General features: G+C 36.3%; 1 protein-coding gene across 3 annotated transcripts in view; it reads left to right on the forward strand.

Annotated features, from left to right (window-relative positions):
* LOC113503901 (ankycorbin) overlaps nucleotides 1-26,458 on the forward strand; it is an 86,774-nt gene that overhangs the window by 4,044 nt on the left and 56,272 nt on the right. Inside the window, exon 1 of one of the 3 annotated variants that reach the window (XM_026886038.1) lies at nucleotides 23,478-23,496. The exons of 1 other annotated variant lie outside the window; for it this stretch is intronic. The gene's annotated coding sequence lies outside the window, so the exon portion shown is untranslated. Of the gene's footprint in view, nucleotides 1-23,477; nucleotides 23,497-24,510; nucleotides 24,550-26,458 lie in introns of those variants that run through there. One more of the 3 variants, XM_026886036.1, reaches the window with a different exon arrangement.

Here is a 26,458-nt window from a genome sequence, read left to right on the forward strand (position 1 = left end):
AAAGTCTGCATCACGTAACCTTTGAGCATTTATAGAATACTAGCTGTTGCCCGCGACTTCGTCCCCGTGGGTAGAAGATATAAGTTACGATTTATACCCGCCCTGTTTTTTTCACATTTTCCATTGTGTCTTCGCTCCTATTAGTCGCAGCGTGATTGTTTATAGCCTAAAGTCATCCTCGATGAATGGTCTATTTAACACAAAAAGAATTTTTCAATTTGGACCAGTAGTTCCTGAGATTAGCGCGTTCAAACAAACATACTCTTCAGCTTTATATATTAGTATAGGCAGATAAATAAAGTTTAAGATTTGTAGTGGGAAATAATTTAAGCAAATCTCTGAGCAAAAGAGGATGTATATGCAATGTTATCACAATACATAATCAAATACGAGCGCGACTCCGTCAACAACGTGCATACTTACACTGTTCTACGTTTGTCATCCGAATGATGTTTAGCTTTCATTGTTATCCCACGTCGTATATAGTGGACATATTTACTAATTAGGTACCTAGTCATCAAGCTATTAGCACATTTTCAATGTACCACTGAACGTACCTTTATAATATTTACCTTTTAATCAACTCATTTTCACGGGCCTGATGGTCTAGTGGTTAGCGACCCTGACTGCTATACCGGAGGTCGTGGGTTCGATTCCCGCCTAGGACAAATGTTTGTGTGATGAGCATGATCATTTGTTCTGGTGTCTGGGTGTAATTTATCTATAATATGTATGTATTTAGAAATATATAAGTAAGTTTATCAGTGGTCTGGTTACCATACCACAAGCTCTGCTTAGCTTGGGATCAGATAACCGTGTGTGAGTTCTCCCAGGATATATTATTATTTCAAAAACAGCATTGCAAAGTTATTTTCATTGATTGCATGGTTTATTTGATCCTTCTCAAAATTGAAAAAAAAATGCTCGACTAATAATATAGACCTTAAAAGTATGTTATACTCAGACAGTAGATTAACTAAGTTCGAAAACACAATTTGGATTTTAACCCAGTTCTATAAAGCTTCGGATCGAAGCTTCAATTACTTGTAAGACCTCTTCAGAATGTTATTAAATATCTCAATTTTTACGTCTCAGTAATTTATTTGCTTCAATACTAGCTGTTACATCATAATCAATACAGATGGTACTTAGTAAATAGATATTGCTTACTCTTTCATAATACTTGCCATTGAACTGTTCGATCGATTTTTATTGACACACAGTTAAGGCCGTGCTACCTTTATAAAAGGACTCTTTCCGTTGTGGAAGCGAGAGAGCGCTAGCACGGCGTTTTATAGTGTATATTTCCATTGCTTTATGAGGTTATAGTAAGTGTCACAAGTAATTTTTTGGTACCTTATCGAATATTTAAAGAATTTGATTGATTGTCGCGTAGGTCAACAGTTATAAGGGTGAGTAACTACGGCATTAAAACTGCAGGTGTCTTATATAGCCTCTTCTTTTGATAAAACTAGATAATTTTCGAATCGAATAACTAGCTAATACAGAATGTATAATATATGTATCCCTTTATACCTCACAAAATTAGTATACATGTGTATAGTACTCTCCAATCACTCCTCAGCTTACACGGATGACTATCACACTTGAAAGCAGTTTAAGATTTTTGTCTTTGAAGAATGTTTCTTTCATCGCAATTTTATACTTCGCTTACAATTCTTAAGACTACAAAGTTCCAAGTTACCTAGTTTACGATAAGCGTGCTTGCTGAAATCGATCGGTATTCACACCTGCGGGAGACTGTGTAATCTGTGGCATGGTGTCGGCTTGTACCGCAACCGCGTAACTGATACGAGATGCGCTCCTAACTGTTCGGCTTTAATAAGATAAGGTGATATCACACCTGCATGTGTATCTATAAAACCAATGTACCGCTACCAGCATTTACAGGTGAGACAGTGCATTACAATGCGTAGAGCGGCATCTCTTTTACATCACAGCGATAGTTCTGCTTTTAGAGATGTTAGGAAGGCAAAATTTTTGTCTTTTGCCGTCGTGGAAGACAAAACGAGACGACGCTTCTCAGAATTTATCTTGAAATCTTATTTCTGTAATTTTATGGAATTATTTCCAAGGATTTTTTAATTATTTTTGGGTCTCAAAGTACACTGCCGCAGTAAAAAAATATTTTTCTACACTAGCATTTCCACAGATATGATTTTTTCCCCATCATTTATTTGCTCGTCCCCTACCTATAGATACCCTCTATTCAACCTATTACCCCCACTCTATCACCACAAAGTCCATACATCTCCAGTACTACCAACATTCCGAACCACCAACACCATTAAATCTTTATAAAAGATCCCATGTATCCCATACACAACCGAAAACATACATTAATAGTGAAGTCAAGCCCTCCAGGAACGTCATTAGTGAATACCACGTGATCTTAAAAGCGATATTTAACTCTCCCAGTATTTTATGGTGGTATTAAACCATAAGAACCATTATCGCCCGGTTGTATTAAGAAATCATCGCGGATTATGATCTTGGGGCGAACACATATATTTTAGTCGCTTTATAGCTTTTTAAACGGATCAAGTGAAATTGGATAAATAACTTAGACCAGGTTTTTATTACGTTTTATTATTATGTAATACGATTAAAGTTGAAGGTAGAGATCTAATCTGCGTCGGTCTCGTTGTGGGAATATCCTGTGCTCATGTGGGTTTTAATTGAATCAAAGTTATGAGTATCAATTACAAGTTTATTCTTAATGTACATGTAAAGGTACTTTCAGCTTTTTCGTTCCTGCACGCCTAAATGATTATCGTTAATTGTCGGACTTGTGATAATGACCAAGCTTTTGGTTGTTTTACCCAGGCTAGGCAACAAGAGCGTTGAGGGTACTAACGTTAGGTTAAGTGATGGAAAAAATCAATATAAATGAAAAGACGATGAACTGCCTATTGCAGTCGGTGGCTATATACGAGTATGCATTGGGTTCGCACACTACCCCAGGCTGTGTTCCAACCTTCGTTGTCAGTTTATCATACCTTATTCCCTCCTATAATGTCCAATATCAGCAAATAGTCGGTTAAGAGCACCTTTTAACCTCGATCCGAGATTTCTCAACAATTTGAATATAAATGACAGTTTAACCGGCGGCTTTTTGTAACTTCACAGAACAATGGTTGGTGTAATGACTGGTGTCATCCAACTGTTAGAGAAAGCCATCAGTTACCGTCGCGGTAACCGCTCGATGCCGCTAACTTATAAAGTAACTAGTACAGCCACTAACAATGGTGGTAACACTTATACTATTGAGAAAACATCATTAGATGACTAGGGAATTCAAGAAGAAAATTTAAAGCCATCCTACTGTACAAAACGTATTCAATTTGTATTTTGTGTACGACGAAGACTGTTTTTGTATATTTCCTCAACGAAATTAGAGCCTCAGCGCAATTAAAATAAAACTTTGTTATTCAGAAACAACTTAATAATATTGCAGTAGCTCAGAAATATATAAAACAAAAAGTAGAGATTTAAAAAAAATACTTGTTTTTCGTCGTGACAGTACCTACTTGTAAAGGAGGATTCTGTGCCAATAGCAACTTATAGCGAGACTGGAAGAGTTGTTAGTATATGTAATTACAGGTGTGCGTGGAAAGTTTTTAAGACGAACTATAAAAGAAGGCTATGATTATAATTTAATTAAACGCTTTGTTTGAGGTACGGTTACCGATAAATGAACAAGAAGTATTTGGTTTGATTCCCAGTGCTTTTTTTTAGGTACATTTCTCTCTAGTAAATAACTATCATCCCATTTTGATTTTAACATAAGCACAGACAGTCCACACCATGCCACAGATATCTGGGGTTTTGGTTTGGACTGGAAACCAAACCAACATAGCTGGGTAAAAAATAATCTCTTTGTTTCCAGTTTTTCACAATCACAATTGATTTAAAGAATACATTGTTCTTGTTCCTTATTTTTGCAATCAACTGAAGTTCGTGCCATGCGGTACCCCTCGTGTTCACTCAAGACAGTAAATATTCGCGACATTTCTGAATTACGACGTCACGGACATAAATGAATGGTTTGCGACATTCGGGAAGCAGATACTAAAAATAATCGAGGTCAATTCAGTTGATAAGTTACTTTGTAAGTAAGTGCTTTCATTTTTATTATGTATCGTTTATACCAAGGCAAGAACTTCGATAGGTACAAATAATCCAACCATTTTTTCTTTAGACAATATCTCACTGTCCATCCATCATTGATCAGACATAACCTAATTTACTTAATTGTGTAAACAGAAATGTTCCGTTTTACAGAGTATAGTTGACATTAGGTTTCTTACATTTTTCAGATAGTTGGTAATGTTCGTATCTTATGTACGTTTCCCGATTCTTCATTAATAAAGATTGGCCCAGAGCCCGTCAATAAATGATAATTTTACAAGTGATAGCGAGGATTATTTTTTTTTGCTTTGCTCTGTTCCATTCAGTACAGAGCAAAACACTTAAAAATGAATTACAATCGTTTTCGACGAGTCACGAAATTGACTGATTTTAATAAAAGAAGAATGTTAGCGTTTTACAAATGTCACATATAAGTTAGTAAAAAATCTTTTATTCTGCGTATGAGGTCAACAGATTAAGTGCATTCTATATCTTTGGACTTATCCTGTCGTAACAAAGTATTCTTTTACTGAGTACACCGCAGTTGTCCATTAAAAGGGCACGCCAGCGCCCCGCGGCGGGGGTCGCGGATTTATTATTATCGTCGGTACCGCGCCGTGCCGGCTCTGACTCTACTTGTACCACTGAGGATTGTCTTTATTCTAGTTAAGAATTATATCAAACCGTCTCTTCTTGTATACGACTTATTTTCTGACTGAAAGGGCCAATATTACTGGATATAACTTTCTTATCGACGACTTAAAAAATCTTGTTCATTTTTATTACGTTTTACATACCCTATTGGTAGTCTACGTAGTTTATTTTCATGAATAAGCCTACATTGATATTTAATGAAAGTATGAAGTAAGAAGGCAGAGGAGAGAGACATCAAAGCGCCGGTCTCGTCTCCTCTGCATCACCCCGTATTTGACTGGTAAATAATGCCTGTGCATGTATAAAAAGTGTAAATAAATAAAAAATGACGACTCAATAGGTATTTGAGCTGCTAAACTTGATTTTTTTACAAACAACATTAAAAATTACTTTATACATTTCAACCATAAAATCCTAGACAGCAAATGAAGTACCAGAACGAGTGGACCTAAACAAAAGTAAAAGAATCACAATCGATGGATGTCGCGTGACCGGGTGTGTTTAGATCGGGAGATACCGCAGCCCGCAGCCCGCTCCAAGGAGGTTGTTCCAAATAAACCACACAACTGCTAGTAAATTGAGAGATACCGGGACACGAGAACTAGGCTAATTGTATCAATTGAAAGTTATTTGAGGATATAAGAGTAAAGGTACAAAAGAGAAATAAATATACAGATGGCATAGGATTGAGAAAGAGAGCAAAAGTTACATCAATACTTGATGATTGTCAATATTACGAATATGAAACTCAATTTACAATCGAAAGAGGTTCGAATTTTATTGATTGTTTATTCCTTACACCCCGTTAACTGAATATCTACTTTAATTATTCTCGATATAAAAAAGAAGCTCACAATTAACTAATTTCAGCTTCAACCTGTCAACGTCGCGTTCTTTTTTCACGATTCTTTGAAATATCTTTAATAGCCTCGACATTAGCAGCGAGTTATTTTAAGAACTGCGAAGAAATTCCTCTGTATCCATCAGTCAGTGTCACGAAATACAAATCATCGGCCATTACAAATGATGTGAGAACGATGGACCGTTTGCAACAAACCTGTGCCTGTACTAAGAAACATCCAACCCGTACGATAGGCAATGTGGAAGCGAGATGACGCTGTACATGCGTAGCTGTGTCTCGCTTCTACAACGTCAACAGTCTTGCTTTCGCAGTTCATAGGTAGTTGTAGTTGTTTTAAAGAAAGATAGCGTTTTATGTTGAAGGGTAAATTTATAAATAGAGTGTATTAGCTCATTGGGTAGCAGTAAAGTAATTTGCAGCGGTTAATGGAGTTACCCTCATTACTAGTTTACTTTTTGACTTGTTTGTAAATAAAATATACACGAAGAATCCCCGAAATAAAGACGGCGAAATTCCTTTACGGACGGCCTTTAATCGCAAATATCGGCGGCTGTAGCGGCTATTTGCGATCAGTGATAACACATATCAGAAAATAACACCCGTGCAGGAAAACTTATTTCATTAGGTTACTTTAAATTACTTTCGACTCACTACGGAACGCAGTAACGTGCTTTTAATGAGTCAAAGAAATATATTGTTTAAGGACACCCATAAAATGCTGCTCTATTAATAGCCGGCAATAAAGTTAAAGGACTGGTAGAAAATAAAAGTGTGCGACTTGCCGACAGTCCCAGTCGTTACGTGTGTAATTGGCCTAATAGTCGCAAGTGCGCGCCGCCCTTATATTACTGCCACCGGCATTCCTTTAAGAATTATTCTTCTATAAATAACTCGTGGGGTTTATTAAACAAATAAAACTTTCGATGCTTTATTAAAATAGAAAGACGTACAAAGTAAAATGATTTGAAAGTTCAGGTTTAGTCGATTAGAGCCAGGCGCTTCTCACTTCCTCTCCTGAGGAGATAGGTGTTCAAGGGGATTCCCCACCTTACCAAAAAAAGAAGAAAAATTAATATAATTTTATTTTATAATTATAGAGACTTCTAGTTACTGCTTTACTGTGTCTGCATACCGCATGCCTGAATGCATGCATTTTCTTCTGATGTGTAAGTGAACACAATATTGATGTCTCAAATCGAGTGATAAAAATTATTCCTCTATCTACTATAATGTTTTTAGTACTATATAATGATCTATTAGAAAACCAGCCATTGTGGAAAAGGAACGACGCACTTAACCCTGGTCGGTAATACGCTGCAACGTTTCCACAAGTAAAACATTCTTACTCTTGAAGGTTATTTTAGATTCCCTGATCAATTCCATTTAATTTTCCAATAATTATATTTAACTGTGATTCATATAGCATTACCGTTTTACCAACTTACGACACGCAGTATCAGCTGTGGTAACCTAATCCCCAATACAGGCCGCACTGGCTGTACAGCCTTTACCCGCTACCGGCAGCCTATCCACAGACAATAAATCTATTGGAACATAAACTCTAAGGCGATCGGTATCGGGAAATAAATATCTTTTTACGGTAAATCGGGTCGACGTGTCTGGGCGCGGTTACAGAGTACATGTTTTTAAAGCCGGTCAAAAAACTTGTCCAACAATAGTTATTAGTTATTTAGTAGAGCAGTTTGAGTACCTACCTTTTTATTATATTTTAGATCTGATTACTTAAGGTAAGGTAATAAAGATACTCATATTTCAACAATTTTATTAATGTCTGAACTTTAACGGTGATCTATGAGTTTGTTACGATATTTCTTCTCAGGGTAGTCAAAGGTAGAGTCGGAAACAACGAATTTAAACCAATATGAAAAGAGATGAGATATCCTAGTTATAGAATAAAGGAATTTTCCCACGGCATTGACATAACTTGTTTGATATTGTATGTGCTTATATACATAAACCTTGATGTTTATGCATAGCTTAGAAAAAAGCCTGGTATATCTGGGTATCTAATATTCCGTTATAAAAATATCAGATATATTTTTTTTTAAATAATAGTAATAACAGTTCTTCATAATTGAAATATTCAATTAAATTTTATATTCAACTAAAACTATATATTACGTATCTATCTGTTTTGTAGAAGTTCTAAACATATTCAGATAATATATGTTCCTTACCAAATTTTTCCACACATCTTCCTCGAAATTATAACAGACAGTCAAATTGAAAGTTATTGTTAAATCTTTGCACTGTAATTGAAAGGATGCCAGAAAAACTGGCTTTTTTTGTTCGTTTCATACAAGTCTGATGAATACTAATTCCTTTGTATTCTGTATTACCTCTCTTGTTGCCATTCGCTGTTTAGTGTACGTTGGAGGTCAGCTCCCTCTTAGCAAGGATGTCTGTCGGTCAAATGATAATAAAACCACCAGTACAATGTGCCTGATTGTAATTTAATTTGTCAGATAAAATGCTGATTGCTATCTTGTAGCGATGGAGTTATTTCAATGCTGGTTTTGCGAGTTTTTTAAATGAACTTACAAATAAATGACTATGGTAATGTAGGTAACATTATCCTGTTTTGTTTATTTTAATTACATTAGAATGGTTTAGGATATTCTTTACTGTACATACAGTGTTAGGGTACAATGACGGTCTTACCGCTAATAGCGATATCATCCAGACAACCTTTGGATGGACTGGAAAGATAGATTTGTAGAGGAAGATGACTAGTACACTATTGTCAATACGTAAATATTAAGATGGAAGCTGGTTGAGACAGTTACTTATGTATGAGGTTTGACATTACTGTTATCCCATCACTAGACTCATAATCATAATCATATCATAATAATATGCTTATCCCATGGCCCTATGTTCGAAGTTTCACGTACGTGGCGCCTACACCTTTTCCCAATGTTAAACTGGAATTTGGCATAATACATATAGGTATGATTAAACAAGCTTTATTTCAGAGAGAATTGCATTGATTTTGATGATGGAATATACAGAAAAATTAGGATTTACGTTAGTACTGTGGTTAGCAACCGAAAAAAAAAGCGTCTATATTTAAATTACCCACTAACATATCACGTAACTTTAACTCCGTCTCCAACAAAAGTTCATTTAATAAATATTTCATCGATTATGTCAGATTTAATGTAACTTGAGTGTTGAAGCCGTTTAAGGGTAACGTTATGTTAGACAGGTCAGGCACACGCCGGCAGTGTGAGCGCGGATGATATTCCACACGGGCCGCGATACTTTACTAACGTGATTTATAAAAGGGTGGATTGGTAGGTGTGCTTGTTTGTTTATGCAAGTTTGAAACTATCTAGGAATTGAGTTTTTAGGTAATATGTATTCTTAGATACGTTATAGTTATACTGTATGTATAAAGTTTTATACGACTTTACTTACTGCTGCTTTCTGTTAACATACATTGAAAATCCATTTAGAAAAATCTTTTTTTTAAACCAAGTTTGAAAGACATTAATTTGTACCTTGAAGAACCTGGTGACAGACGGACGGAAAATCATACAGGCAGACTGACAGCGGTGCTACAATAAAAGGAGTTCGTTTTTAACCTGTTTCTATGGTATCCTAAAACCTCTACCTCTATTAATAAAAAAAAGAAGACTCAATATACGGATTTTGAAAACTTATACGAGTATTTTAGAACTCTACGCATCAGACACTGCAATAACACGGAAGAATAAAACATTAATTACATCTCCAAGCAGTAACTACTAACGGTATATCAAGCAATTATTTAATAAACCATTTAATGCTTAGCTTATGAATTATAATGCACCTAACGTGTACTAGAGGCCTACCACTACAACATGAAGTAAGAATGTAACAGACGTAGAAGCGGGACGTCGCTCTACAAGGTGTAGGCGCTGTCCTGCTCCCACAACACAACAGTATTGTTTTAAGAGGAGGACCTTTAAGATAAGATGTGAATGGAGACAGTTGAATAGGCGGACGGATATGACAACTATACTTAATGTGAATGGTTTTAAATTAACGAACAAACAACAAGACAGGCTTTACAAGTGACGGCAATTAATTAGTAATTAAGAAAATGTTTTGTACCCCTAATAGCACCTCTGGAAATGATGTTTTGTGCTAAACTTGAGAAGTGATAAGTCGTCAATAGTCCTCTGTAAGATAACTGTTATAACTACTATTTTAACGACGAAGACAATACAATCGATTTCGAATAAAAACTACCGGACCAAACATGATGAAATTTGTATAACATAAAAAGGATAGAAGAAGAATAGAAATATAGACAAATTGTCAACCTACTAAGCTTTGTAGTCGCTTGAAAATATAACAAAAACTACTTTTTCGTCATAACTTTTTCTCACAATGTTCTACACCTTCTGTATGTAGTGCCTGGAGTAATAAAAATATACATAAAATTTTCAAAAAGTCACACTGTTATTTTGCCTGCGTTGGAATCGAACATGCACCCCGTACATAGAAATCCATGCGTAGAATATATTGTCAACAGACTAACAAGATCGTAAAATAAAATTACAATCTAGACATTCTAGTAACTGTCTGGATCTAAAGAAAGTGTGCCAGACACACTCAGGCCGTCGGCTAAGTCTAGACCAGATCTAACGAGTCTTGCATTCCAATTAATGTTTTATCTGAACCTTAATTAATTGAATTTTACTTGCTAATTAAGGGACGCTGTAAATAAGTAATTATTTCTTATTTTACCGTTTGCTTCATTGAAGGAAATAGCTTTCCATAGTGGTCATTATCTTTAATCTTATCGCTGTTGATAATTAATTTCTAATTGCTGTGTAATACCAGTCCGAACCAATGCTAGTGTATAAATTTAGAGCCAGGTTTTTCAATATTTTACGAGCGGTTAATATTAAAATCTTTACTCTATATATAGATATATTCATATATCTAGTTATCATCTCTTAAATAACAAACAACAAGCTTTATTAAAATTTCTTCGTTTACTTTAATATGAAATTAAATGAAATCACTTAAGAAGAAAATAAGCAATACAGATTTAAATATGTATAAATGAAAGGTCTTCACCAATATTAGTTACTACCCTCTACTACATATTATAACGCATATAGAACATATTGAAAGCTTACCTTAGACAACACAATGCATCCTAGAACATACATACCTAAAATTACATACATATAGTTGAATGGGCGGCGGCGTGCGCAGGCGCAGACGCGGGTCATCGACCGCTTGCAATTCGTCAACGGCGTGTCACTGCACTCCGCCTTCGCGAAAATACGCCAAGTATTTCATAGTGTTTATTGCAAGCAACTAAATTATAGTAGATTACTATTTTTGAAAGTGTTTTTTAATGAATTTGAAAGTTTAGATATCGTTAGAGTTACAGCTTTTTGAAAGTCAAGCTTTTAGTCAATCAAAACCACACTAAATGCAAATAAACACAGAACCAAAAGGATAACAATCAAAATCTTAACAAATAACTGACTATTTACCAAAAGCATGACGAATGAAAACAGTAACTTGATTTGCACGATATTATTATTCCTCCTACTGACTATTTACTTATCTATGTAAAGTATACTTTCAAGTGAGTGGGTGTGAGTGGGCGTTCAGTTTCTGTCTGTGTTCGGACAACACTTTTTGCTATTTCCCGGTTCGATTCAGACTGTTTTTATACAAATACGTGTGCTGCAATAAATATCCGGGTTGTTACATCGTTAGATAATTGCCCGGAACGGTCTGATGATATGCGTTTAATATGTGTTACTTCGATCATTAAGTATTTGGTTGGATTTCTTTTTGTCGGTGGTTTCTAATAACAATTGTGTGTGTTGTTTTCTTTCCTTTGGTTTTGACCGGTGTTGCCAGATATTGCAAAAAGCATGTTGTGTATAGTCCTTCTTGTGAGCTAACCTTACTCTTCATTATGGGTTTAATAATATTGGTTTTATTGGCAGGCTTGAAGGAGATCTACGCATTGAACGAATGCGGGAGATGTAGCTAGGTAGATAAGGTTAAACTAAGGAAGTGGGTGTTCATAAGCTTTCCCTGCCAAAAGAAACAAAGACTTGACGTAGAAATTAGCTAGTAGACAACGAACAGTTTATGAGAGTGAAAACATTAAAGTATTTATTTTCGATTTTGAAAACTATAGGAGAAGATCATACAAAACCCGGAACTGTTCAATATAAATGCGGTCAACAGAAAAAACTCAACTCTTAAACCGATAATAATAGCGACAGCAACCAAATGCGAAAGAAAAATGTCGTCCGATCATTTCTGAGAAGATCGTATTGAGCCGACATCGCATACCGCGGTGTATGACAATTTAAAACTTAATTAAGCAATAATGTACCAAAATACAACAGTGGAACCTACCAGCAAATCATAAAGCCATACAATCTTAGGTGTGGGAGCAAGACAGCGCTATACGCCATACAGTTCGTCGTCTCGCTTGCACGTCTACTGGAGACTTACCTTAAGAGATGTTAGTCAGGATCTTGTTTTTATCGGAGATGTTATCGAGTGCAATCGGTACGCAAATCGATTGGGCACTTATCTTTCATTAGATGAATATCAGAATACTTGAATATCTAGTATTTGCTGTGGGACTTGTTAAGACTACTTCGTAATGATGTACATCGTGAAACAGTTTATAAATTTCAAGAGCAGTCAGGTTTGATGTCTCAATCCAAAAATCACTGCTCGCGAGGCTTTAGAAAATCAAAAAATTATGCTGTTTTCTTTTTCGGATCTCTGTATTTATTTATCTTTATCTCCCTTCTCCCACCTTAAAAAAAAGCCACCGTATACTAGGTTTTTATCTGCACATTTATTTACCTTGACTTAAAAGTGTAACTTGCTGCAGTATTCATGTAGTTATCGTTTCCATTTAAACATGTTTGTACTTCACATATTACTGTCGAGGAACAGCCGACCTTTATTTAAGCATTTTGTATGAAAAACCTGTTGTATAGCCTATTGTTTTACTTTCCTTCCTTGAAACATCCACCGCTACCATACAAGTGAAACGGGCAACACAATATCGAAACTATTGATAATTACACATCCATTGCCGGTTTTGTATGACGTTCGGACGTCCAAGTGGGGCTTAATGAGTAATGTATGCGGAACGAAATGGTGTGCGGACATAGTGGATAGCTGTGGTACGAGTTATAGCTTGAGGCTACGCTCTCTGGTCTGTACTACCTGAGACAAGAATGGTGGTGGTCTAAGTTATAGGAAATGGCGAAATGAAAATACTTTTCGAAGTAACATTTACAACGTATTAACGTCTACGAGAGCAGTTTTTCTCTTACACAATTGCCATAGTTTTTCTTCTAGAAGTGGTTGTAGGCCAACAAAGAAGGCAGAAATCAGACTTTTTCGTGTAGGCAGGTTTTAAACTTGAAAGAGACAAAAGATTTTAAGAACCATTCATCATTGGCCTAGCCTTTTCCATTCCATTTTAAGAACCACCCTTTAGATTTACATTAGTTAGCTTTACCAATAAATTAATGACATTCTCGTTCATTCCAACCTAAAGTTTCTCTCTCATATTATTCCCCGCTCCCTCCTATAACTTATAGCACACCAGTAATAGCTTATTAAGGACGTTCCTGTGATGTCTCGGGATGGTGAGATCGCAGCGGCTGCGCGGGCGCAAGAATGTATTCATTTTCTTTAGCACGGCTTGACGTCATTGAATCATGTTCGATCGTCTTACATGTTATATGACGGATATTGTCTTGTAAGTAAATAGAAGGAACATCGTATAGAATTAATCATTATAAAGTCTATCTCACATTAAGTTATTTTTGTAGCAAGTGATCCAAGTGTCTCTATGCTAATCTGTAAATAGCGTGATGTTTACGTATATGAGGTCTGGCATATGATAGAAGACTGTTCCTTATAGAGAAGTTATGATGATTAAAGTAGCTGGTCAAAGGACAGACTCCTAAAATGGTTCATAATTTGCAACCTTGCCAACGACGGTAACGAAATTATTTTGAACCTTATCAATAACATTAATACTGCTACAAACATATTTTAAAATGATTATCAGAATGGCTTACAACATGAGCCTTAAGAACTTTCCGTCACTCAACTGATTACTATGTGTCACCTACTGATGTTTTACTCAGTTTTCAACTTGGAAGTAACGTCTTATTTCTGCATCCGAATAAACAAGTCTATCTACTTGAGAATAGAACCAGGTTTACAAGAAAGCCTAGATTACATACTGGCGGTCGATCTATCATTTCCTTAGTTGGCTTTTACTTAAAACAGGAACCAACAAGGAGGTCTAAAACCTCTTAACGTAAGAGTTTATGGTAATGTGGAAGCAAGATAACGCTCTACATGGCTTATAGCTTTATCTCCCTTCCACACGTGTTGCAGTTTTAGTTGCTGAGATGATGGTAGACGTCCTGATCTAAAGTCGACAAATCACTATCTATACGGTATATAGTTAGGTATCGATGTATTTGGCGGCTTTCTAACGACACGTCAGTCGGCTGCGCCGGCGCATTTCTCGGCGACGAGACGCGTGCGCGCCCATGTCATTAATATTTCATTAAGCCAGGCGGGGGTCACACTGTCACCAAGTTATAAAGACATTTATCTATATATTTATTTAATAAATAGTAGTAACTTAATTTTGATTTTACCTAATTATGTAAAACACAAGATATTTTAAAATTCTTTCACGTTTTTATACAGTCAAGATTTTTTGGTATGTATTAAATATAATACGAAAAAATGTAAAGTATTTCTATTTAATTCATTTAGTAGTACGTAGAATTTCTTAGGTAATAAGTAATTCATATAAAATAATCATTATTTCTATTGACTACAAACGATGATAGTTTTTTTAGAGAAATGATGTTACACAACCGTATAATTTGAGATGTTTCCAGTGCTATGCTAATGACAGTAAAGCTCATGGGAACGAAAGTAATGATCATTCATTCGTCATTAGCCCCCAAGGCTTTATGGATTAATTAGGGTAGAAATATTCAAATGATTGACTGACAAAGCGTAAATAGTTGTGTCCACTTTACATAGACATCAAATGTACAGGCACATATGTATTTATTGCTGAGCCTGAGCAGTAAAAGAGCAGTTTTATGCTCTTTATAAGAAAGAGATCAGCAATGTTAAATGTCGACATTTTCAGTCGGTGTCTGGCTACTTTGAGAAGAAACAAGAGAGCAAATAAATGATTTCCAAAAAATAATGGTCGCCTCTTTTGTAGCATCAAGAATTTATTTTTCTTTCTTAAAATTTCAACTTGAAATTTTCAATTCCCTTTAAAACATAACCATATTTATTTAACATCGTCCATTTATAATTTCCATTCTTCTTTAAAACATTATATTTTCCGTAGGATTTTCCTAACTTTAAATATTCCAGTTTCAGTATGTACCAGCCTTATCCATGATGGAGTTTACCTGTCAAATAGGACTACACGTCACCTGTGGCTTGTCTAACATCAGCTTCTAGTTATGTCCTTATTATCACGCCATTCCGCCGAGTATGGTGGGCAGAGCTTACAGTAGCGTGTTGGTGTGAGCAATCATTGCTGCCTTGGATATAGATGTACTTATTCGGTATATCCTTTTGGGATTTAAGTATTTATGTGTTTATTATTAATAAACTAGGTCTTGCATATTAGGAGTTGGTTACGGGTTTCCGATATATAAAACATTGTTGACCAAATTGCCCAACTTATCATCAACTAAATGACAGCAATAATTCAACATGAGAGTTCAGGTGCACAGTTAAGGGTTAACTTTATTTGGATCATGAGGGATTTAGGTAATCACTCTATGCAAAATTCTTGTCGTGTCACCACGCGAAAAAGGGTTCAATCCCGGCGTAGGACAAGCGTTTGTGTGATTCACGAATGCTTGTCTTGAGTTTGGGTGTCTTGTGCATGTCCTAACCTAACCTAACCTAACCTAACACGATACAAGGATTTTGATTTTTTAGTGCAGGAGTCGTTTTTTTTTAACTTCCAGGTTTAATGTAGTATAGAAAATACATCATTGACAAAATTCAGCTATAAAGCTTTAACTCACTACGGAAACAACATCTTAACAATAGCCGAACATTCCCCAGTAATAAGTGTTAATAACATCACAAGAGCACGGGAACCGAACCCGTTATTACGCAACCAATTACATAATAATGTTCACTTAACTCCACAAAAGATCTGATGCTGCGTCATCCTAACTAATATGAGATCAAAGAACACCGAAAGGGACTTTTGGTTGTAATAATTTAATTATGTGTGGCTTAGAATGAGATCGGACTGTTAGGCTTTTAAATCGTTGCTATACTTAAAAAATTCATCCATTGTGAATAGAATAGTGAGAGTCGGATGATGATATTGTAGTTGAAATATTAATATGCGTTGCTCATGTAGCTACTAAGTATGTGCTCCTTTAGCTTTTCAACTAAATTCGTGGATGGAAATGTTTTTATAACCTGGAAGACGTCGAGGATCTCCAGTGTCATCAGTAAGTGACGTCATGATTCTGTGATCCATGACTTTATATAGCTTTACCATAGATATTTACCTATTATAATAAGAATATTTTTTCTATGTGATAAACCAGATATACTTTTTCAATTTTCAGCATAATGGGAGAACAACCTTATGAATTAAGGTTTGAAGACTATTTTGTTAACTTCACTTCCTGTATTGGATTTCTTTGACACTTAGACAATTTTGACATGCTTTACAAATGATACCTAATAATCATTTTAAACTTACCGAAGTTCTGCTTTTAATTCTGCATACATTATAAGTCTTTTTTCTTTTCGATTTCCTAATTGCCCGCTTCGATTCAAGTTAAATGCTATCACGAAATTTCTACAAAACAGTTACAAGTAAATCGAGTAGAAGGCGTGGCGGCCATTAATAAAATTATACTTTATCATGTTTTCGTAACCGCGGGACCGATTAACATATTAATTGATAGCGCCAGTCGGACGACGGTGGCGCCACCTAGCAGTACCATATGTAAGTGTAAAGTTATGACCCGCATTTGGCTTAATCTACACTTTTATTGCGACTTTAAGGAAGTCTCAATAAAAAATCGTATCTGAAAGGTAACATAAAACATAGCGTAGTAACCGTAATGCCAGTTAAGCAAGAGAAAAAGTGAATATTTATGGTCTGAACATTATTGGGAAGATTTTCAGTACCCGCCAGCTAAACCTACGGGTTAATTTAAACCCGTTAAACCTACTCTAGTTTTAACAAGGAACTTCGACAAACGCACTATTACACATAATTTGTATAAATCTAGAAATATCTGCGTGTCTGCTGCAGCGTACCATCAGTGTAGCTCTGTCTGCCCGGGGGTACGAGAGATGCGCACGCGCATAATTGTGGCTCCGAGCTCGCATGCAGTCTTAGATCTAACCGAGATATGTATCTGCTGTAAGTGCTACGGTTTATCAGCGGTTAAGCTGTGTACAGACTTTGTGTAGATTTTGTATATCTTTGTATTGTAGGTACAGTCAGATAAACTTTTTTGTTTTTGTTTTTAAGCTCTTGCATTTCTCTAATCAAATTCCAAGCAGACATAAAGCGATCAATCGTATAATGTGAAAGTAAAGTTTTTGACTATTTATTGCTATTTTTGCCGAAATATTCACAAAATGGAAAAATATTTATTATTTTATGCATTATACGTAAATAGATTTATATGAATCCAGAATTACCGCAGTAACTAACATGGATTTTTTATCATTAGTTACATAAACGTATATTTGGAATGCGGTGAACATTCCACGCCCGTATTTTGTGATACACACCTTATATTAACGTGTGAATATCACACACTGGCCCGGTTTGAGCTAATTAAGATGCAAACTCGGTGAAACTAGTGCGAGTTCTGTCATGAGAGGCAGGCCATTAGAGGCGGGCATACATGCCAGGCGGTAGTTCAGGGCAGGTGGTTATACTGTGTAGTCTAATGCGATGGCAGTTTGATGGAGAATTTGTAACTTGATTTGAGTGATAATGAGTTACACCAAAGGATACTTCCTTAGAACTTAAAGTGTGTTGACCTGGAGCTTTGTTAAAATACTAATTAACCGAATTCAAAAAATCAACAAAAAAAAGAACATAATTTGAGCGTGTCATTGGATATCAGTAATAATAAATAAAAGGAAATAGTAAAAAAAGTAATAATAAAAAATAATATCAGAGCGAAATATAGTGTCAAAAAAATCGAACACGTGCGAGCTGATTTTAGATCATTAGCTACTCTGTTTACAAAAAGCCACGTGTGGTGAGGTGGTAATTGATCTAAATCTTAAGAGAAAGCTTAAAAGCTTAGTGATGCACTTGCCAGTGTGGAAACAAGTGAAAATTTAAAGCCAATATTACTTTTAATCATAACTTCAAAGATTGTCAATAAAGATTACGTTAACGGCTTAAGAAATTAAGCTTCAGCTCATCGCCATAAAATTCTTGTCAAAATGATGGTTTCATTAATTACCTTAACTGTTCAGGTTATTTTATATGCATATGCAGGTATCTCTGAAATGTGTATTTGCTTATACTTCTGATAGATAAACCATCAATATGTTTACGCTTTAGAATTTAAATTGACGATAATTTATTTTGCTTATATTAGTCCGTACGAAATATTGAAAGTATACTAATCCGACTAATTCACTAGATCAAAATTACGATATAGGATAAAAAAACATTTTTGAAACAGGTAACATGTGGGTACAGATATTTATAACCACACACAATATTACACGCGGTATTAAATTTGAACGCAGTCTATTTCAACACATAAAGCTCTTAAATTAATAAAACAACAAAAACCAAGTAAGAATGCATACTTTTATTAATTAAATAAGTAATAACGAGACAGCACAATATATCACACGATTTCCAAACTCCACAAAGAGGCCGCGGCTCTCGAGGCCCTTAGACACGGTCATTAGCTGTAAACAGGCAATTAGCATTAAATGTTATAATAAAACTAATTCTGTTGGTTCTGGGTTATCTGTGACGGACTCGGCCGGCGCGGGCTGATTGCCGCACGACTCGATTCAACGCGGCTCACTGGCTCTTACGTGGGTGGCAAAGGTGAAGGTTCAAAGAAAAAGAGTTCTGGAAATTAGGTGGAATAACTGTTCTATGCGTAGTGTACTTTTTCTCTAAGTTTACTACAGTCACCTGAGATTAGGGACGTTAGTTGTTAGTGACGTTTCCGCATCGTTAACGGTGATGACTCAAGGATGTATGAGTTACATGACTTATCGAAAGGAATCGTCTTAAAATCTGTGGCGTAGCTTGGGTCACCGTCGCCCAGGGCGGATTCACACCTTGGCGCCCAAAAATTTCATGATAATTTGCTGCCTTTTCTCAATTTTTGCCGCCCTGATAGTAGAGCCCGGGGCAGACCGCCCCTCCGCCCCCAGCCCCCTAGCTACGCGACTGCTTAAAATGTAACTCAAATTTGAGATTCAAGGTCTTTCTGAAATACCACACGTGTTTTTTCTTTGTATTCAAACATTTTAATGTATACATGATAAAAGGCGATTTGGACTTTTTCTAACCCATTTGTCCTCATTATCACTCGAATTAATCCGTGACATCCACACAAACTCCTCGGTAACGGGCACTTGAAGCCTCCCCTCTATTTATAACCAGACTGGTATTTTTACAGCCCCAATAAATATCCAGCGCAGTAACATTTCAGTGGCGCAGTGGCAGATAAAGTGCCGGCGTATATCTATTACGCTATCGACGCTTATCGATACATCTCACAAGCGAGGATTGAGGGGAATGGAAGAGGATAAATAGTGCCCCAGAATAGCTACCTAGTATAAGTTCTAGAATTAAGTTTTGTGAACGGGAACACAGATGATCCTAGTGCGAGATCTAGGGCACGTTTTCTTTAAAAAAAATGAAGGTGAATAGTTTAGGGACCTATCGCCACCTCTTAAAATAATACTACTGTAGTTGTCTAACATTTTTTATTTACATAAACCTGCAAATATTTGAACTTTACCTGAAGTGGTTCATGAGATGCATCCTGGTGACCGACGTGCGGACTGACAAACAGACAGCGGAGCTTTAGTAATTTATCCTTTGGGGAGACATCCCTAAGAAGGGTCTACACAGGTCTAGACATTTTAGTGTCCTACACAAATTGTAAATTACACAATTACAATTACATTTTTTTTACAATTATATTATGACGACCTCCGTAGTCGAGTGGCGTATGCACCGGTTTCAAGGTGTCGCTAGCTCTGAGGTCCCGGGTTCGATCCCCGGTCGGGTCAATATAAAAATTCACATTTCTACATTGTCTCGGGTCTGGGTGTTTGTGGTACCTTCGTTGTATCTGAATTCCATAACACAAGTGCTTTAGCAACTTACTTTGGGTTCCGAACAATGTATGTGATGTTGTCCGCATTTATTATTATTTATTTATTATTTAAAAAAAAAAAACAAAAAAAAATCATCAACAAGTAAACAGAAATCAGTTATGGAATATTTAATTTAAAACTGACCACATGACATCAGATAGTACATTATTGTGAATACACATAATACATATTAACCTCCCACATTTCAATCAGTCTTTGTTTTGCTCTAAAAGTCAATAGCCCACAGTTGGTTGTGATTTTCACGCCTCTCCATCACAGTTATACCCTCGCGTTTGTTCGCTGGGGGCACACAAAAACTGCGCACGCGCACCGACCGTTATAGAACCGAAATTCGAAAGTTAACCTGTCGGGCTTCGGCGAGGGAAGCCGTGGAATCGTGGACTAGAGATTATATGTGCTATACTTTTAACTGTATCACATTTTTGAAGAGATAACGTTATGATTATCGTTTTTCGGGTCCAGTCAATATATATATAATAACAATATCCAGAACGTTTTTGGACGCAGCGATTTTAATTTTGGATTTTAACGTGGTGATATTTATTTGAATGTGGTGAATATATATTTATTCGTATTGATTTGAACAGTTTTAGAGAATAAAAGATATTAAATAGATAAATTTTAAGTACAAGTAAAACTGCCAGTTATGCGTTAACTCAAAATATGACTGAATTTAAAACTACTCATAGGGACTAATCATAGTTCGTTGCAGATAGCTACCGGGTAACAAGAGAATAAAGTATCTACTATTATCTCAAAAATATATAACTTCCAGAATATGTTAACAAAGGATGTAAGATATAAAAAAGTTGTATCAATCCGTGTATTGAAATTAAAAAGACAAATTATTATTATTATTTCGTCGCCATTTAATTTGCAATTTTATTCCATTACAAAGCAAATGATGATTGTATCCTGCTGGTTACAGATAAATGACAGGTTCTAGTGTTTTTTATTCGATTTTTTGACATTAATGGCGTTATGGCGTCCGCTCCATTTCTTTCATTTTGGCAGCTCCGGGGGGCAATGCGCCACATCCGTTAAATTCGGAACTAATTGGACGTGATTCGCTTAACGTTAGCCCGAGATCACGGGTGACGTGGTGACGGCATCGTATATTGTACACGGTGGAGATACAGACAGTGGTACACTCATAGTTTTGGTAAATGGATGTCTCCCGAAATGCGATCAGTCACCTCAAGAGACGGTTAATAAGAAACGCTCACGCGGTTTTAGCATTTAAAGTTGCTTTTTTGACACAGTGCTGAGAAAGCCTCAGCATATTTACTCGTTGAACTATCTCCTACAAACTCCCCGTTATTGATAAAATTCATGACAATGTTTTCCTCTGTATATAAATAATATATTCTCCGGAACATGTCCTCAGTATATTCCCTTCGCAATATTTCCTACATTATTGTCATACAGTTCTGCAGTTGAAGACAGATTCAATGTGCGTTTATATTATGTTCGTCCATTACCATAACTTCGCTCTCGAATAACTTTGTCTATGGAAAATGGGTGGGCTTGGCCCGCTCGCGACGGACAACTCAGCTGTGTATGGCCCTTGGCTTCAAATGTCTAAATTCTTAAGCCATGTGTATTAGTACAATATAAGTACGTGCATAATTTAATGCATCCAAACTGTACAACTCATTTTTAACTTTAGCGTATGTATTTAAAGTTCAGATTTGATTACTGCAAAAAAAGTCGTTGTTTTAGTACATGAACATGCCATTGTATGATTGCAGAAATGATAATGCGATCACTTACGACCTTATGTCAGTAACAATAAGATCGTTTATTTAGTGACCAGTGTGTTGGAGTAAATTTGTGTTGTGTTATTCAAATTTCGCGACGGTACGGTCTGTGCTGACAACTCTATAGTTTCGCGTGGTCCGAGGTTCGGTGCTCGTTTTACTTTATTTTCTTCGTGATAAATGCACATACTTTGTAGTCGCTATGGGAATGCTTCGGTAGTACATCGCAGTATCTTTGCCGAGAAATACCGATGTGAATATTTTTTTCGTGTTTATTGCTGAGGAAAAAAGTATAAAAGGGTAGTTTGTATTCAATGTGGAATCAATTGAGACAAAAGTATTGGGTGTTGAGACCATGATTATCAAGATTTGAATAACTGATACATTAAGATGAGATGCGGTGATTGGTTCTTTACGTAAATCACTTCCGCAAAACGTACTTTTTGAAACAACGAGTTGCACACATTTGTTCAGTTGTCAGAACACCCGTCTGTTCTATACTAAGAAGGTCAAGGACGGACAGGGGACAAACAGCGGAGGTTCAATCATTGTGCTTAGTTTTTACCCTTTGGGTACGGCGCCCAACTTTCTTGCCTATATGGTAAGTGTGTGACACTTGTCAAACTACTAAACAACTTATACCAAAGCAAATACGTTAACAATCTAAATACCATGAAAACAAGAAAATTTTGGAAAGCTCACCAAAAATTCCTACAAACAATTGATTTTGCAATTCGATATACAAAAAACGTTCGCACGTTGAATCTAATACAAACAATTATGGGCAATTATCATTGGAAAGCGTGTCAGACGGAGGTTACGCGAATGTGGCACTACCAGTACCACTTAAACCACGTATGCCACCACCAGGGTCCCACGTGGGGCAACCTGTTTCTATTGTGCGTGATTTTGGATTTAGCTGATAATAAATTTGACTGGCTTTTTGGACAACAGTTTTTTTTTACTTTTGAATAAATTTGCTTAAGTGTTGTGAACGTGTGAGGTCTTTGTAGGTGTAAGGCAGCATTTCTTGGTCACATAACATGTTAAGTAATACTAGATTTTCACACAATTCACGCATAGTAGAACAGATGTTTGAAGATTTATTGTTTATTTTCTGCAACAGTCTTTTTTATGATAGAAAATGATAAATGTGCTTGATTTTATTTCATGTTGATCTGAAATATAATTGATTAACAGAGTAGTATTCCCATTCGCTACTGTGTGGCATCGCGAATTTTTTCAGAGAATAAAAAAAAAAAAAAGTTTTTTAGTCTATGGCAACTCACAACTAAACGTCACTTTCTTTTTTCGCGACTTAACGGCATCGTGGTGATTTTGTTAATTACACTTTAATTACGTTATTTAAATAGTTTTTTGGCATATTTCAAGTCGAAAAAGTATTGCCAAGTGATACAAAAGCCTTGAAAATACTGGCCAAGATGTTTAAAAGTGATCTTCGAGACTATAAAGGCGCTGCGGAGTTAATGCAGGATGCGTGTACGCAGCCCTTGCCCTAGGTTCATCGCCGTGGGATGGAACCTCAAATTACGGAATATAAACGATGGAACACTGACCCATAACCTCAAAGAGGGGGGCCAACAGGTGAGGTTTTCTCTGATTTTAGGTTCAGCGAACAAGGACGCAAATATGATGTGAGATGATGCGAAATACTAAAAAAATGCATGAACCGAGCGGGTCCGAGAGACTTTAGCTCGAAGATCGGGCTCTTCGCGAGACGTCGTAGCTCTGATAAACCCTACTGCAAAGTTCGGGACGCGAGCCCGCAACTTTGATAGTACACAAAACAACATGCATTACGTATAACCGAGCTAGTACGCGATGCTCCACGCTCGATGTTAAATTGTGGGCGCCCCCAAATTACGGAATATAAACGATGGAACACTGACCCATAACCTCAAAGAGGGGGCCAACAGGTGAGGTTTTCTCTGATTTTAGGTTCAGTGAACAAGGACACAAATATGATGTGAGATGATGCGAAGTACTAAGGACATGCATGAACCGAGCGGGTACGAGAGACTTTAGCTCGAAGATCGGGCTCTTCGCGAGACGTCGTAGCTCTGATAAACCCTACTGCAAAGTTCGGGACGCGAGCCCGCAACTTTGATGGTACACAAACAACATGCATTACTACAAAGTTCGGGACGCGAGCCCGCAACTTTGATGTTACACAAACAACATGCATTACTACAAAGTTCGGGACGCGAGCCCGCAACTTTGATAGAACAACATGCATTAAGTATAACCGAGCTTGTACGCGAGACAGCTCGAAGATCAAAACTTCGTACGAGATACGACAGTTTTGATGAAGAACGTACTATGTTCACTGGTTCTCACAGTCCACAACAAGAACCAATGGTGACACTCTTCGAGGTGGATTCGAGGCTCAAGATAGAAACAAGACCAATGCAACTATCAAGAATGTATAACAAAAGTTATAACCGAATACCACCTCTAAACCTAAGCAAGGACTGTGGAAAACATAAGTGGTCCGGCATCAAACCAAAGTGCTAGCACAGCAAGGTGGACCCAAGAGTGGTATGATACAACTGTGACACCCTCGCTGAACAGGACACAGGAAGGGTGGCCCCGAGAGGGTACACCATGCCATGCATCCAGCAGGCAATTGTCAACCAGGTATATGTAATATATCTAACTGTCTTTCATGTTGTGAACATACCACCACTAATGTACCTTAAAATACTTGAACATAACATTGTTTATATAAACAATATACATATAAATGAAATCAACAATATGTGTCAGACCATCAATAACTCATGAGTTAGGGGCTGTACAAATATGCACTCACAGTAAAAATTTCTATCTATATACATATATGTCTAAAGATTTAATATTCTTAAGACCACCAAACTCAACGGACAGATCAGATTTGTTCTTAACTGAAAACCAAAAATATATATAGAAAAATATTATAGTTTTCAAATTGTGGATATGGGAACCTTGGACCATCAATATCACATGTCTTGCACAGTCTTAAGATAAAACTGATTCCTTAGGTTCAATAACACCTAAACTCAGAAAAATTAATCCGCTTTGAGTTTGAAAATGTCATATAAATTTACTGCAATTCCATGTAGTCCATGTACAGCACCCACAGTCCTTACAGACTAGAAATTTAACAAACTGTTGTCTGAATGACCACCCATTGGTTAGAATCAGTATAAATGTCTGGCTGACAGAGGGGCTACACTCACATTTATCTAAATGATTTTCCCTCATTGTTAACTATGATTAAAGTATATTAGTGCAATAAATACTTTAGGTTTACTATAAATAGAGACTAGTTAACATCAGAAATACAGCAAGAATGCAACTCCTATAGAGATACTAAATATCAATGATATTAAACATTGCCCAATCAGCAAATTGGCAAGATTGTTGGGAACCTTCTGTGAACCTGCCCAAGAGGTTATGTTCAAACACACACAAAAAATAATAGAACAAGTTAAGTACTTAGCCTTGTTGCATAACAATAGCAATCTTGATGCTGTCAACTGACCTAAGATGGGGCCCCATTACATAATCCGAAACTATAAGAACATTATAGAAAATGTATACTAGAACTAGTTTCTAAAGCTTTTCTAATAGAATGGTGACACATTGTAATGGCGAAAACAATTGTAGTGTGGTGCCTTGTTTAGAATGATGACTTGCATTTAATACATCAATTAGAACATAATATTAACTGGATTAAAACACATTGCAAGATTATACAGCCAGAGTAACATGGCTGCAAATACATAAGTAAGATAAATAGTGCTCAGTTCCACATGTAAGTCAATGAAAAAACCATACTTGTTTCGTTATCAATAGATTTTGGGCCCCACAAGTTTATCTATAGCAATAAAAACAATGTGACACACACATCTCTAAGAAGTGAGGAACCCAATAACATTAATGCTACTAAACACTAAATGTATATGCATCAATACTTAGTGGACATGAATATGTTTTTTAAGCATTCCCAACATTTGTTTACCTTACTAAATGTTTCAGAATATTAATAATGACAAAGCAAAAAGTCACTAAGTTCTTATTCACCCAATTTTGGGATTTTTAACCGACAACACACACTGAGCAGACTAGGTGCCCTGACAAAAAGCATCTCTTAGGGGAAGCAGTTAGAAGCCAACGTTAGATAGCTCATTAACCATCATGTTACCATCTGTGTCAACAAAGCAGTAACCGGGATCCAATTTTGATCTTCACCCTTATTAATTAGGAAACATTAATAGAAAGTTTAGAGAATGGAGCTAGCTTCAAAACCCTAAATTTCTACAAATCAGCATTGACTCTAAAGATGGGAGAGGAATTAGGCATGGATAACAAAGGATTTCTGAGAGGCTTACTCAGATTGAGATTTGCCTGTATTACAGAAAGCCAGAACCCATATTTTGTATTGAACCAGCTAACTCATCTGCTAGCTGCCTCAAAACACAATATTATAAACATATTGCTTATCGGTTAAGAAAGTATAGATGGTTATTAAATAGAACTTGCAACAACTGGTTACAAGCAACAT

Source organism: Trichoplusia ni, chromosome 20 (genome assembly GCF_003590095.1).
Source record: "Trichoplusia ni isolate ovarian cell line Hi5 chromosome 20, tn1, whole genome shotgun sequence".
Taxonomy (NCBI): domain Eukaryota; kingdom Metazoa; phylum Arthropoda; class Insecta; order Lepidoptera; family Noctuidae; genus Trichoplusia; species Trichoplusia ni.